Source organism: Microtus pennsylvanicus, chromosome 4 (assembly GCF_037038515.1).
Source record: "Microtus pennsylvanicus isolate mMicPen1 chromosome 4, mMicPen1.hap1, whole genome shotgun sequence".
NCBI classification, from domain to species: domain Eukaryota; kingdom Metazoa; phylum Chordata; class Mammalia; order Rodentia; family Cricetidae; genus Microtus; species Microtus pennsylvanicus.
The window spans coordinates 134,402,120-134,415,306 of record NC_134582.1 but is presented as its reverse complement, the minus strand read 5'-3'; the positions used below and the strand labels follow the sequence as shown (position 1 = coordinate 134,415,306).

At 41.9% G+C, this 13,187-nt stretch overlaps 1 pseudogene; it reads right to left on the bottom strand.

Annotated features, from left to right (window-relative positions):
- Positions 1-10,415: 10,415 nt before the first annotated feature.
- LOC142849079 (60 kDa heat shock protein, mitochondrial pseudogene) lies at positions 10,416-12,099 on the bottom strand (annotated as a pseudogene).
- Between the last annotated feature and the right edge of the window lie 1,088 nt (positions 12,100-13,187).

The window sequence follows — 13,187 nt, the reverse complement described above, 5'->3', positions numbered from 1 at the left end:
TTTTCAGAGACCTAACACACCCCATGACTGTATGTAACTTTGGGGCCAATAAGGAGTAAACATTGGAGTCTTGGTGGTTATCTTCAGAAGTTCTGATGACCCTCTCTTATACTTCTATGGAAAAATGTTAACAGCTTTATTGTCTTCTCCAGAAAGACACAGTGTCAGACTGCAGGTAGGCATGTTCTGGAAGCCATCCCAGAAATTCAACTTCACGATGGTAAAGGCTATGCCACTCCCAGATGCATTGCTCCACAACACTTTCTGTATGAGTAGCTATGATTTTACATCTGAAGCCTTTGTTCTTGTCTTAGTCCTGAGTTTGTCTTCCAGATGCCTGAACTCTTTTATCACATGCTATACCCCATCTAAATGGTCATCTTGGTTTCAGCTCCTTGGTTTGCCTGGTATATCTTTTATCTCTGAGTCAAATTAGTTGTTATTTTAGCAATCTTCTGGGCATCTTTCTCCATCTTCTCTCTATGTTCTAACCAAATATATAGTTCAGTTCTTCCAGAATCTGCCCACCACCCTGTATTTAACCTTGTGGTATCTAGTACTAAATCAGATCTCATTAATAACCTTGAGGCAAAGACTGAAGTTCTACTTACAGAGTTATATTACTCTAAAATAAGGACATGTCTATTAAAGAGCTTTTTAAAAAGTTGAAAAATTTTCCCTATGATGAGTCTTTTAGCTACTTCAAATGGTCCAACAAAGTTTAAGTTATATCAGTTATAATGTCTGAGAAAATCCTAGCAGATCTGATGCCAGATGATGCCAAAGATCTGAAAATCAATAAACAAAGTGAGTGTCATTCATCTTAATAAATAAAGCCATGTGCATGTTATCTTGATAAAAGGCTATGATGGTAGATATAATTTCACTATGATAACCTTAACATGAAGCAAACAAACTTACCCAAGCCTACACGGTCTCTTTCTACCTTCTATTTCTTTTCTCCCCTTTTCAGCTAACCTCCATACATTATTTTCACTGTGGTAGCTCCCACCCGTTCTCAAATACCATACAATCAGACTCATGTTCCACAGTTTTATCAGAACTTCTCTTGTCAAGGTCTCTGGTGGCCTCTGTGTTGTCAGCTCCAAAGGCTAATTCCTCCTGGTCCTCATCATATTTACTCTTTCACAAAAACATCTGTGTCCCTTGACCTCTCACGGCCAGATTCTGTTGGCTCTCTTCTGCCTTTGTTGGCCATAAGCCTGCAGCATCCTTTCCGGGTTCTTCCCTACTCCTCACAAACTCTGTATCAAAGTTCTAGGGCCTGTGCATTGATCCCTTTTAACTATATTTTCAATCTTCCACTGATACCATGCAGCCTTATGTATTTAAGTCATACCAACTTTCTAGCAATAATAAAAATCTAAATTTCCAAAATAATATGTGTTTCTGTACAAAACACTGAATTGCCTGCTGCTTAGTCAACAAAGACCCTGAACACTGATATATCTACCTCTCAGACATCCCTATCTTCAGCTTTTAAGTATGTTTTTCTTCATCTTCCTTATCTCAGTAGATGACAGTTTCATACTCTGGGCAATAACCTTGGACAAGTATTGCTGGCTTCTTTTTTATTTTTTCATTTCAGCTCTAGTCTGTTGGAAAATTCTATTTGATGTACCCTCAAAAAAATGGAATCAGAAAATGTTTCACTACTAGAATAACCACCATGGTCTAAGCTATCGGCATATCTGTCCATTGTCTATTAGAGCAATATAACATAGAATATAAAAGTAGAATAAGTTAATCACTTGACCAATAATCTTCAAATGACTTCTATGCCTTTAAATCAACACCAAGTAGCTGTGGCCAAGGCTACTCTTGCTTTCTTGATGGCTCCATTCATCTTTCCTCTTTCTTTCCTTCTCATATTAATCCTCATGGAGCTCCTCAAGCAAACTGAGCCCAGAGCTGCTTCCCTTTCCATCTTTCTGAATGTCCCTTTCCCATGAGCTTAAGCTGTTTCCTTCCTTCAGTGAACCATGTTTCTACTTAAATATTATTTTTATTAATAAGACCTTCATTCACTGTATGAACTTAAGTATCAAGTTGTCCATGTGGAGTGCTCAAACTTCCCTTCTCTGCTTTATTTCGCTTTATAACACATTTCAGGTAGACTGTGAACTTGCTATTCCTCTGTTTATTGTTTAGAATAATATTTTTCTATGAGAACAGGGGCTTTGACTTGATTTGATTCTGCAATCTTGGTCTTATACCTGGAATCAGATAACCTACAAAACTTTTTTAAATGATAGGAGGAAGCGGCGGATGTACATAGACTGAGTGGTGACTTGGGAAGGTTCATTTGATTATGTCATAATGTCCTACTCAAGAACATTCATTTTATTTCGGAGGATTGTTTCCTTAGCTAAATAGAATGCCCAGAGATGAAACCAAAAGAAACATATTAAAGGAAATTACACATGAAGAATAAGAAGGAGTATTGGCCAATCTACTCCTTCCTGAAGGAAGACAGGTGGGTGGGAAGGTGGCTGCCAGATGTTCACATCCCAAGGATATAACTGACTGCAGGAAAGGTGACAAGAAAATTGGAAATTTTTGCTAGTTATAGTATTCGATCACTATCATCAGTAACAAATTACTTCCTGTATTTTCTGTGTCGATTCAGAAAATGGAAAAGGTAATTAGACATGGCCTCTGCTTTCAAGGACAGAGTCAGGATTTGATAGAAAAAAATGTTTCCAGTGTGTTTTAGGATAATACAATAAAGTATTACAGCGTGTGTAATCTTTAAAGAATAGATTGCTTTCCCACAATCTGGAGGCTGAAAGCCCAATATGAGAATGGGAGCTACAGGAAGGACCAGTCTTCTGCATTCAGGATGCTGCTCTGGTAGTTAGGTGGTGGTGGCACACATCTTTAATCCCAACACTTGGGAGGCAAAGACGCTACAGCAGGAGGAGCGTGTGTCCTCACATGCCAGAAAGTCACAGGTCAAAAGCAATGCGTTATTCTCCTTCAACTCATGACCCAACTCATGACCTTTCTCAGTTGACAAATACTTTCGTGTTGGAGGAGGTGGTGACTCATTCAACAAAATGCTTGCTTTGCAAGCACAAGAACTTGAGGTTGGTCCCAGAAGTCACATAAAAATGTCTGGTGCTGTGCAGCATGTGTCCTAGCCCAGGGAATGCAGAGACAGGAGGATTCCTACAGCTCACTGGCCACAATCTTCCCTAATTGGTAAATTCCAGTCCAGGGAAACTTCAAAATAATGACAGTCCATATTCTGCATAAGTTTCCTCTTAGGAGTTTGCCTAGTAGGAGCCAGATAAACATAGCTCCTTTAGCTAAAATGCTATGACTCTTCCTTCCCCTGAGCCTAAAGAGACCTGATGGATAACTCATAGCAGGATTAAAAGTTGCCATCAAAGCCTTTATTTCGTATCTGTCTCCTCCATTATCTTAAAGCTTTGGGTTGTTTCTTCTCCTCCATGCACACAGGCATGTTAGTCATTTAAGGAATGTCCATTTACTGCTGTTAATCCTCACCCGCTAAGACTGAAGGGAAAAAAAGTTGAGTGTAACTTAAAACTCTGAGGTGTTTTTAACAAAATGTCAAATGCCAGTTTTCTCAACATTCTATCATAGATCCTGAGAGCTACAAATGAGCCTTCAGCTGTCTCCTAAACTTTAAGGAACAAAGGAGACTTTCAGGCAGATGGTCCCTTGATGAGGCTGCCTTTTTCAGGGAACCAAATAGTTTACCTTCCCAGGGTCACAGGTCAGATAGTTAAACATCCAGTGAAATAATGGAGAGTGTTATCTCCCCAGTGTCTATTTCCTGGGTAGAAGTCTGTGAGCTAATATGAACCAGACCACAGATGAACCAACACTCCTTGATGGTGTTCCCTAGTAACTTTGTTTCCTTATATAATCTTGGGGGTCACTACAGTATCGCTGAAGTCAGGGTTGGGGTACATTGATTATATGCCTGTCATGCGTCTCAGCATTATTTCTGTTTGCTTTCTTTGGGATTGAGTCCTCCAGACTTGAGCCTCACGCAGGCTTAGGACTCCTTCACATTAACAAGCATTGTCCTGCTCTTTTTTTTTTTGTCGTCAACGTGACACAACTTAATGTTGTCTAGGAAGAGGGAACTTCAGCTGAAAAATCGTCTTGATCAGACTGGTCTGTGGCCAAGATTGGAAGGGATTGTATTGATTGATGTGTAAATGTGTAACAGCCCAACTTACTGTGGGTGACACCATCTCTAGGCAGGTGGGTCTGGGAAGTGTAAAAAAGCATTCTGAGTAAGAGCTAGGCATCAAACTAGCAAGCAGCATTCCTTCATGATTTCTGTTTCACTTCTTGTTTGAGTTCTTACCCTGACTTCCCTAATAATGGGCTGTGAACCAGAAGAATAAATTAATAAGCAATTTCTTCCCCTGAAATTCTTTTGGATGTGGTTTTTATCCCAGCAATAGAAAGGCAAATTAGAACAAGTATCAATGAAGCATGGGACTGATCGTAGCAGTAAGATGTGAGCAGTAATTATTGTACTTCACATGAGTTAAAACTAATTCAGCTTTTAGTCTTCTTGGTACTCAGAGGAACATAAAGACTTGGGCTATATGAGAGCTTCCTAAGTAAATTAGTATGTGAGATGCATGGCTTTTGTTGGTTATTTCCTGGCCACCGACTTACCCAAAGGGAATCTACTTATATCTTTGTGAAGATTCAGGAGGAAGACCTAAGATCAGTCACCTAAGTGATAACCGTCAGATGTTCAGACTAAAGGAACTTGCAGCTTTCCTTGGAATCCTGTGCAGTGTCCTTGGAATCCTGTGCTTCCACGTGGCCTCTCTAACTTTGCTATAACACAGCTCTGTGACTGCTTAGCTTTCTAAGATATTCATGGTTTCATCACAGAATTGAGTCATTAAAAGAAAAGGGAAAGGTTTACAAACGAAAACCCTGAAAATTAAGCATCTCAGAATGACATCAATTCAATTACGGGGTTCAAAATAGGATGGAAGTGAAAGAAATATGGCTGGCAAAACAAAGGAAGAGACAGTGCTATTCATTTGATGAATTAAGTGATAGTGTCTCTTTATACCATTAAATTAGTAAGAGTAAAGTTTTTGATGAGTTATTCTAAGTGTCTTTGAAGTGAATATACCTAGAGGAAAAGACTTCAAAATACATTATCTTCAGAGGGAGCACTTGGGACCCGAATAGTTCCTGTCATTTGCAAGTTAATTACTAGCCTTAGGTATGCCCCTTCCCCCGCTCCACACACAGTACATGACCACAGTCTGCAGAACACCTATATTTTACAAGGGATTCCTGAGGCTTCAGGCATATAGAAAACACATATGAAGTTATAGTAGATAATAGATTTAGTAATTGCCATTCAATATTAAAAAGAAAGAGATATTAAAAATTAAAGCCAAAATGCTTTTCAATACAAACTATATCCACAGAGCCTTGACCTCTATATATTCCCCAGCACCTTTGCTGGCCTGTATTGCCATCAGGTTCCCTCACACTCTATGATCTTACCCTATCTCCCTGGCCCACACTATGGTGATCTTACCCCATCTCCCTGGCCCACACTGTAGTGATCTTACCCCATCTCCTTGGCCCACACTGTGGTGATCTTACCCCATCTCCCTGGCCCACACTGTGGTGATATTACCCCATCTCCCTGGCCCACACTGTGGTGATCTTACCCCATCTCCCTGGCCCACACTATGGTGATCTTACCCCATCTCCCTGGCCCACACTATGGTGATCTTACCTCATCTCCCTGGCCCACACTATGGTGATCTTACCCCATCTCCCTGGCCCACACTATGGTGATCCTAACTCATCTCCCTGGCCCACACTACAGTAATCCTAACCCATCTCCCTGGCCCACACTGTGGTGATCCTAACCCATCTCCGTGGCCCACACTGTGATGATCCTAACCCCCATCTCCCTGGCCCACACTGTGGTGATCCTAACCCCCATCTCCCTGGCCCACACTTTAGTGATCCTAACCCCCATCTCCCTGGCCCACACTGTAATGATCCTAACCCATGTCTCTGGCCCACACTGTGGTGATCCTAACCCCCATCTCCCTGGCCCACACTGTGGTGATCCTAACCCCCATCTCCCTGGCCCACACTGTGGTGATCCTAACCCCCATCTCCCTGGACCACACTGTAATGATCCTAACCCATCTCCCTGGCCCACACTGTAATGATCCTAACCCATGTCTCTGGCCCACACCGTGGTGATCCTAACCCCCATCTCCCTGGCCCACACTGTGGTGATCCTAACCCCCATCTCCCTGGCCCACACTGTGGTGATCCTAACCCATCTCCCTGGCACATACTGTGATGATCCTAACTCATCTCCCTGGCCCACACTGTGGTGATCCTAACCCATCTCCCTGGCCCACACTGTAATGATCCTAACCCATCTCCCTGGCTTACACTGTGATGATCCTAACCCATCTTCCTGGCCCACACTGTGGTGATGCTAACCCATCTCCCTGGCCCACACTGTGGTGATCCTAACCCCCATCTTCCTGGCCCACACTGTGGTGATCCTAACCCATCTCCCTGGCCCACACTGTGGTGATCCTAACCCCCATCTTCCTGGCCCACACTGTGGTGATCCTAACCCATCTCCCTGGCCCACACTGTGGTGATCCTAACCCATCTCCCTGGCCCACACTGTAGTGATCCTAACCCCCATCTCCCTGGCTTACACTGTGATGATCCTAACCCATCTCCCTGGCCCACACTGTGGTGATCCTAACCCATCTCCCTGGCCCACACTGTGGTGATCCTAACCCATCTCCCTGGCTTACACTGTGGTGATCCTAACCCATCTCCCTGGCCCACACTGTGATGATCCTAACCCATCTCCCTGGCTTACACTGTAAAGATCCTAACCCATCTCCCTGGCCCACACTGTGGTGATCCTAACCCCCATCTCCCTGGCCCACACTTTAGTGATCCTAACCCCCATCTCCCTGGCCCACACTGTAATGATCCTAACCCATGTCTCTGGCCCACACTGTGGTGATCCTAACCCCCATCTCCCTGGCCCACACTGTGGTGATCCTAACCCCCATCTCCCTGGACCACACTGTAATGATCCTAACCCATCTCCCTGGCCCACACTGTAATGATCCTAACCCATGTCTCTGGCCCACACTGTGGTGATCCTAACCCATCTCCCTGGCCCACACTGTGGTGATCCTAACCCCCATCTCCCTGGCCCACACTGTAATGATCCTAACCCCCATCTCCCTGGCCCACACTGTAATGATCCTAACCCATATCTCTGGCCCACACTGTGGTGATCCTAACCCCCATCTCCCTGGCCCACACTGTGGTGATCCTAACCCATCTCCCTGGCTTACACTGTGATGATATTAAGTCATTTTCCTAGTTTCAGTCATTCCACATTCTGATCTGTTGTGTGTGACTTTATTAGATTTATATTTCTAAAGCACTACCTTGATAAATAACTCAAATAAATTCTGATTGCTAGTTTTTTTTTCTTGACACTAAAGATACAACAATAAAAAAGCATTCTATATTTAAAGAGCTCCCTGTATGCGGATAAAAGTGCCAACAATTACAAAAATATGTTATTTAGAGTTAATAATTGATGTTATGAAATGTTTGAGTCTGTATCGAGTAGATGAAACTTATTTTTATTTAAATTTTCAAAAACTCGAAGTAAATATCATCACCAGAATAAAATAAAGCATGTTAATAACAAGTAGTTTAGTATATAGATTAGCAAACTGAATATTAAAGGACTTTTCCATTTACATAACAAACACATTGAGAATGATTCTGTCTTATTATAATAGACCCATAAACTGCAGGTCAATTAGTAGCTATTGACTAGTTTATGGAAGGTAACATATACATCCACACACACTCATACATACTAGAATAGCTGAGACATTGTTCCCAATGCTGATTTTGAAATTCTGGAGCACTTTTCAGACATTCTTGGCACAGGGAGGATGGGACCCATCTTCCATCCTCTGTACCCTTGTTTGGTGCTCAAGCATTTGAGGAGAAAAGCTTCGTAGGACAATCCAGTCTTGAGTAACTATCTTTGAAATCTCGAAAAAAATTAGACCTCCAGAATCCAATTCTATTAGTTAATCCATTCTTCTAGTTAAATTGATTTTGAGTTTATGATACAATCTGAGAAAAAGCACCATAAGTGTGGGTTGAGATTGTTCAGTGGTCTAGCTTTCATGAATGCTGTCTGTGTTGTGGTGGAATATGCCCCAGAGTCACTCCTGTTTCTATAAGAAACACTCAGTTATGTTTCTGTAAACAACGCCAATAAGGAAGACTTGGTTAATATTGTTCCTAAAATCTCCTATTGATACCCTATAAGTATCTACTTTCTTTCCTTTTCTTAGGAAAAGACAATTAATTGGCAACTAAAACAGACGATAGGATCAAGAATCAAATATAATTCTGAAAGGAGTAGTTGCATGTTAATATGGGTAACTGAAACTGGTCCATTGAAGGTAGACGATCCTCCAAGGTGAATCTCACTATGGTATGGAACTGTGTGTCTTCCTACTATCACGGGAGTTGTGTGAGCTATGCTATATGTAATCAGACAGGTAACAGACTAAATTATCTGAGGGTGGAGAAGAAGAAACTCTTTAGTATGATCTTCAATATAATGGAAATGAAAACTCATAGTTCAGAGTGTAGACAGACGCCTACATCCCAGTACAGAAAAACAAAGATAACCAGACTCTGTCTCTAAACTGCCTGATTGTTAATGATTTTAAAACAATAAATGAAAGAATCCTTCACAGTCTGGCTGATGAGTTTCACAAGGTCATGGGTGTGAATCACATCTGCCCAAATGCCTTGGAAGGTGAGTATAACATAAAATACCCACCTCTCCTTGAAATGAAGATTTTATAATCTGAGTCAATATGAGAGAAATCAGCTTCCAGTAGACTGGCTGTTTGAGCCACTGTGAATATTTAGCTCATGAAACAAAGACACCATGAATATCAGAAAGAAAGGAAGGGCAGGTATTGCTGAGGAAATTGGGCATGCTAGAAGTAATGTTTGATGCCAAGTTCACTGGGCCTTAGAAGATCATGCTTGCAGAGGAGCTAATGAAGAAGTTAATTCAGGAAGGAGCATTGAGCTGGCAAGGGATTTGTGTGATGCAGCGAAGCCCCTTGGTGGGATGTGATCTCTCTGAGGTAGGACAGGCTCTAGTGTGTCTGAATAGTGTTTGACTGGCATGTATGCCAAGCTTATTGTGGAGTGACATGCTTAGGAAGGAATGAATGAGAGAAAGCAGATGGTGGGGGTCTGTCTGAGTCAAGTGAATACAAATGTGGCAAAATTTGCTTGTGTTGAGCTTGAGTTGGTGTTCCTACGAAAAGCAATGACAAATGTAAATGCTGTGCTAGTGAGCCTCTGAAAGTCTTTAACGCCTGAGCAACAATTCACCAAGGAGACGAAAGAAGATTTAAATACCAGACAGTAAAGATGAGATTATTAAGCTTGTGTTAAGAGTGGGCAATCCAACTGTGCATTTCTCTGCTTCAAGGAAGAGATCTTTCACCCAGATTGGGGCCCTTCCAGTAGTCACATGTGGGTGATGAAAAGTCACACTTGCAGACTGCCCACAGTTTGTGAGACCCAAGGATCCAGCTTGATCAGGGATGACCCATGGAACAATATGGTTCTGCTGCCCCCCCCCCCCCGGTTCTTGGCCAGGCTGAGTGGTGTAAGCCAATCCCACTGAGACTATTGGGAATAGGATAATATTCAGCGGTCCCACAATAATAACAGCTCCTCAAAATGAAAAAGACAGATGGAAAATTACTGTGGATTATGGAGGGCTCCATATGTTTGCAATCCACTTCACACTGCTCTTGTAAAGAAGCAATTGATGCAAATGATGGGTGCTTTCCATGTTGGCTTTTTTTTTAACTTTAAACAAAATTTTATTACACAAAGGTTGTCACATAATTGGGTATTTCTCTACTTTGTACAGTTACTCTTGCTCCACAGAAAGGCTGCTCTGACCTCTCGTCTGGCGACACAAGTGCCACAGTCCTGACCAGCAGGCCTGCCTCGGTGATGCAATTTGAAAGCAGGACACTGGTATATGGCTCTTGCACCCAGTATCAGGAATGTACAAATGTCTTTATTCAAAAATACAAAATAAATTATTTGTAGGCATAGACAATGACAGCGTAAACCATTATGTATTGTCAATGGGAACCAGTAACTGATGGGTATAGTGATCAGCCAGCCTTCTCTTCATTCTCTTCAGGGGCTTCAATGAAGGTATCGGTGAGGAACCTGCCTTGAGCTTCCTGTCACAGTTCATTGGTAAGGGCAAAGCACTATTCTAGGAATTAGGACATGCCAATTCCCATTCCTCCTCCGATTCCCCCTCCCGTTCCCCCCATTGAGCCCATTCAGGGTCTTTCTTTTCTTTAGGAATTTCGGTCACTACAGCTTCTGCTGTCGTTAGCAAGGAGGCCACCCCAGCAGCATCCAGTAAAGCAGTTCTTACGACCTTTGTTGGAACAATGGTTCCCTTTTCCACCATGTTCACAAATTCCCCGAGCATAGCATCATACCCAACTTCCGAGGAACTCTGCAGAATCTTCGCAACTATCAAAGACCCTTCAACATCTACATTCATAGCAATAGTTATCGCGGGAATTTTGAGTGCTCTTTAATAATGTCTATACCTGTTTTCTGATCCTCATTAGAAGGCTTTAGGGAATCCAAGGCTGGGATGCAATGAAGCAGAGCTCAGCCCCCTCCTGGCACGATGCCTTCTTCAACAGCTGCACGTGTGACATTGAGAACATCTGTAACTCTGTCTTTCCTCTCATTCACCTCAACATCGCTTGTTCCTCCAACTTCAATACAGCTACTTCATCTGAGAGCTTTGTGAGCTGCTCATTCAGCTTCTCCTTTTCGTATTCACTAGTGGTGATGTTGAGCTGCTCAGTGATCTCCTGAATGTGTTTCTCAATTTGAGCCTTGTCATCTTTTCCTTTCAAAAGCATGGCATCATCTTTAGTGACAATGAACTCTCCAACTTTTTTTTAAGTCATGAGCTTGAACATCTTCAAGGTTTAGATTCAACCCCTCTTCTCCAAACACCGCACCACCAGTAGCAATAGCCATATCTTTGAGCTGGTTCTTCCTGTTGTCCCCAAACTTTGGAGCTTTGACAGCCACAACCTGAAGGTCCACCTTCAGCCTGTTCAAGACCAGTGTGCTTAGAGTTTCCCCATCAACATCCTCAGCAATGATGACCAAGGGCTTCCGATGAGCATTGGCAATTTCCAGAGCAGGTACGATGGATTGGACACTAGAAATCTTTTCACTCAACAGAACATAGGAATCTTGGAGTTCACATTTCTGACCTTTTGATGTGTTAATAAAATATGGAGAAATATATCCTCTGTCAAACTTCATGCCTTCAATAATTTCTAACTCATCATTCAGGGTTTTTCCATCCTTCACTGTGATGATGCCCTTCCTTCCCACCCTCTTCATTGCATCAGAAATGATGTTTCCAATGTCTTTGTCTCCATTTGCAGAAATTGTAACAACCTGAGCAATTTCTTCAGGGGTTGTCACAGGTTTAGATTTTTTTTTTCAGTTCAGCTATTACAGCATAAACAGCCAACATCACACTTCTCCAGATATCTACTGGGTTACCCCTTTTGCTGATCTTCTGAAAGCCCTCCTTGGCAATAGAACATGCCAGAACGGTAGCAGTGGTAGTGCCATCCCCGGCCTCTTCATTTGTGTTATTGGCAATATCTTGAACAAGTTTGGCTCCGATATTTTTGTATTTGTCCTTTAAATCAATTGACTTTGCAACAGTGACCCCATCTTTCGTTATTTTGGGACTTCCCCAGCTCTGTTCAATAATCACTGTTCTATACCTTGAAGCATTAAGGCTCAAGCATCCTCGCCAAATTTTACATCTTTGGCATAGATCCGAGTGAGATGAGGAGCCAGTGCCCGGGACACTGGTCTCTTCTGGCGAAGGACTGTGGGTAGTCGAAGCATTTATATGGGGTGGCGGCGGGAGTGCATGAAGCAAAGTAGGCCGTTGGCGGCGAGTGAGGGACCGAGCCTTCTATGCTGTTTTGAACCTTGCTGGCTACTTCAATATCTTCTTAGTCACTGAGAAACTCAAGATCAATCAGTACTGGCTTGGGATAGATAGCAGTAGGCCTTCAGAGGTCTTTTCCACCTCTGTAAAACTTCATTGCTGAATGGCAAGCTTGATTTGGAAAATCATCTGGAAGAACAGTAAAAATAACAATTAAAAATTTTTTCAAAAAATCATTATGCATGTGGAATAAGGCACTCATTGAATAAAAATCACAGTGTCTAAACAGGGCACCTCCTTTCCCATACCATGTCCTGACAAGTCAGCACATTGAGGTATCATAAGCATAAACTTTTGTTTGTTGGCTTTGTCTAGATAAAGCATTGGGATTTGTTGTTCTCTTTCAGGTTCTCTTTTGTTGAGACTTCCTCAAGCTACAATAGTACTTTTTCTTCCATATAAATCCAAATCTAAAACATAATTAGCAGAACTTTAAAATCTGCTGAGATTAGTAGCTATAACAGTTTGGTAGATTTATATTTGGTTTGGGTATTTTTTCAGAGTCTTGCTTGTAAGTCTAGGTCAGACTGGCATGAAAAAAATAATTCTTCTTTAATCTCCTGATGACTTTAAGATTAACACCTGAAATTCATTGCCTTTCTAGATATATTTCACTGAACCATTGGCTAAAATTTGACTTAAGAGGTTTTATCTATATTCACAGGATAGATTGGCTTATGACTTTCCATTTCTTATCATATGGAGTTGTTTACTTTGGGACTAAAGTTAATATTGGCATTGTAAAATAAAGGAGGGATCAATAATTACACTATAAAGGGGATGATTAGTCAATATTAACGCCAGAAAATTGAAATATCCACACACCAGAAGACACTGTCAGATACTTTTAGAAGCAGAGGTAACATTTTTGGTATAAATAAGCAAATGCTATACAATCATGAGCTGATGCTCAAAGGTCAGTTTGTCACTCAAGGAGTAAGTATGAAGCTAGGACTGGAATGCAATTGACCTGCCAGGCACT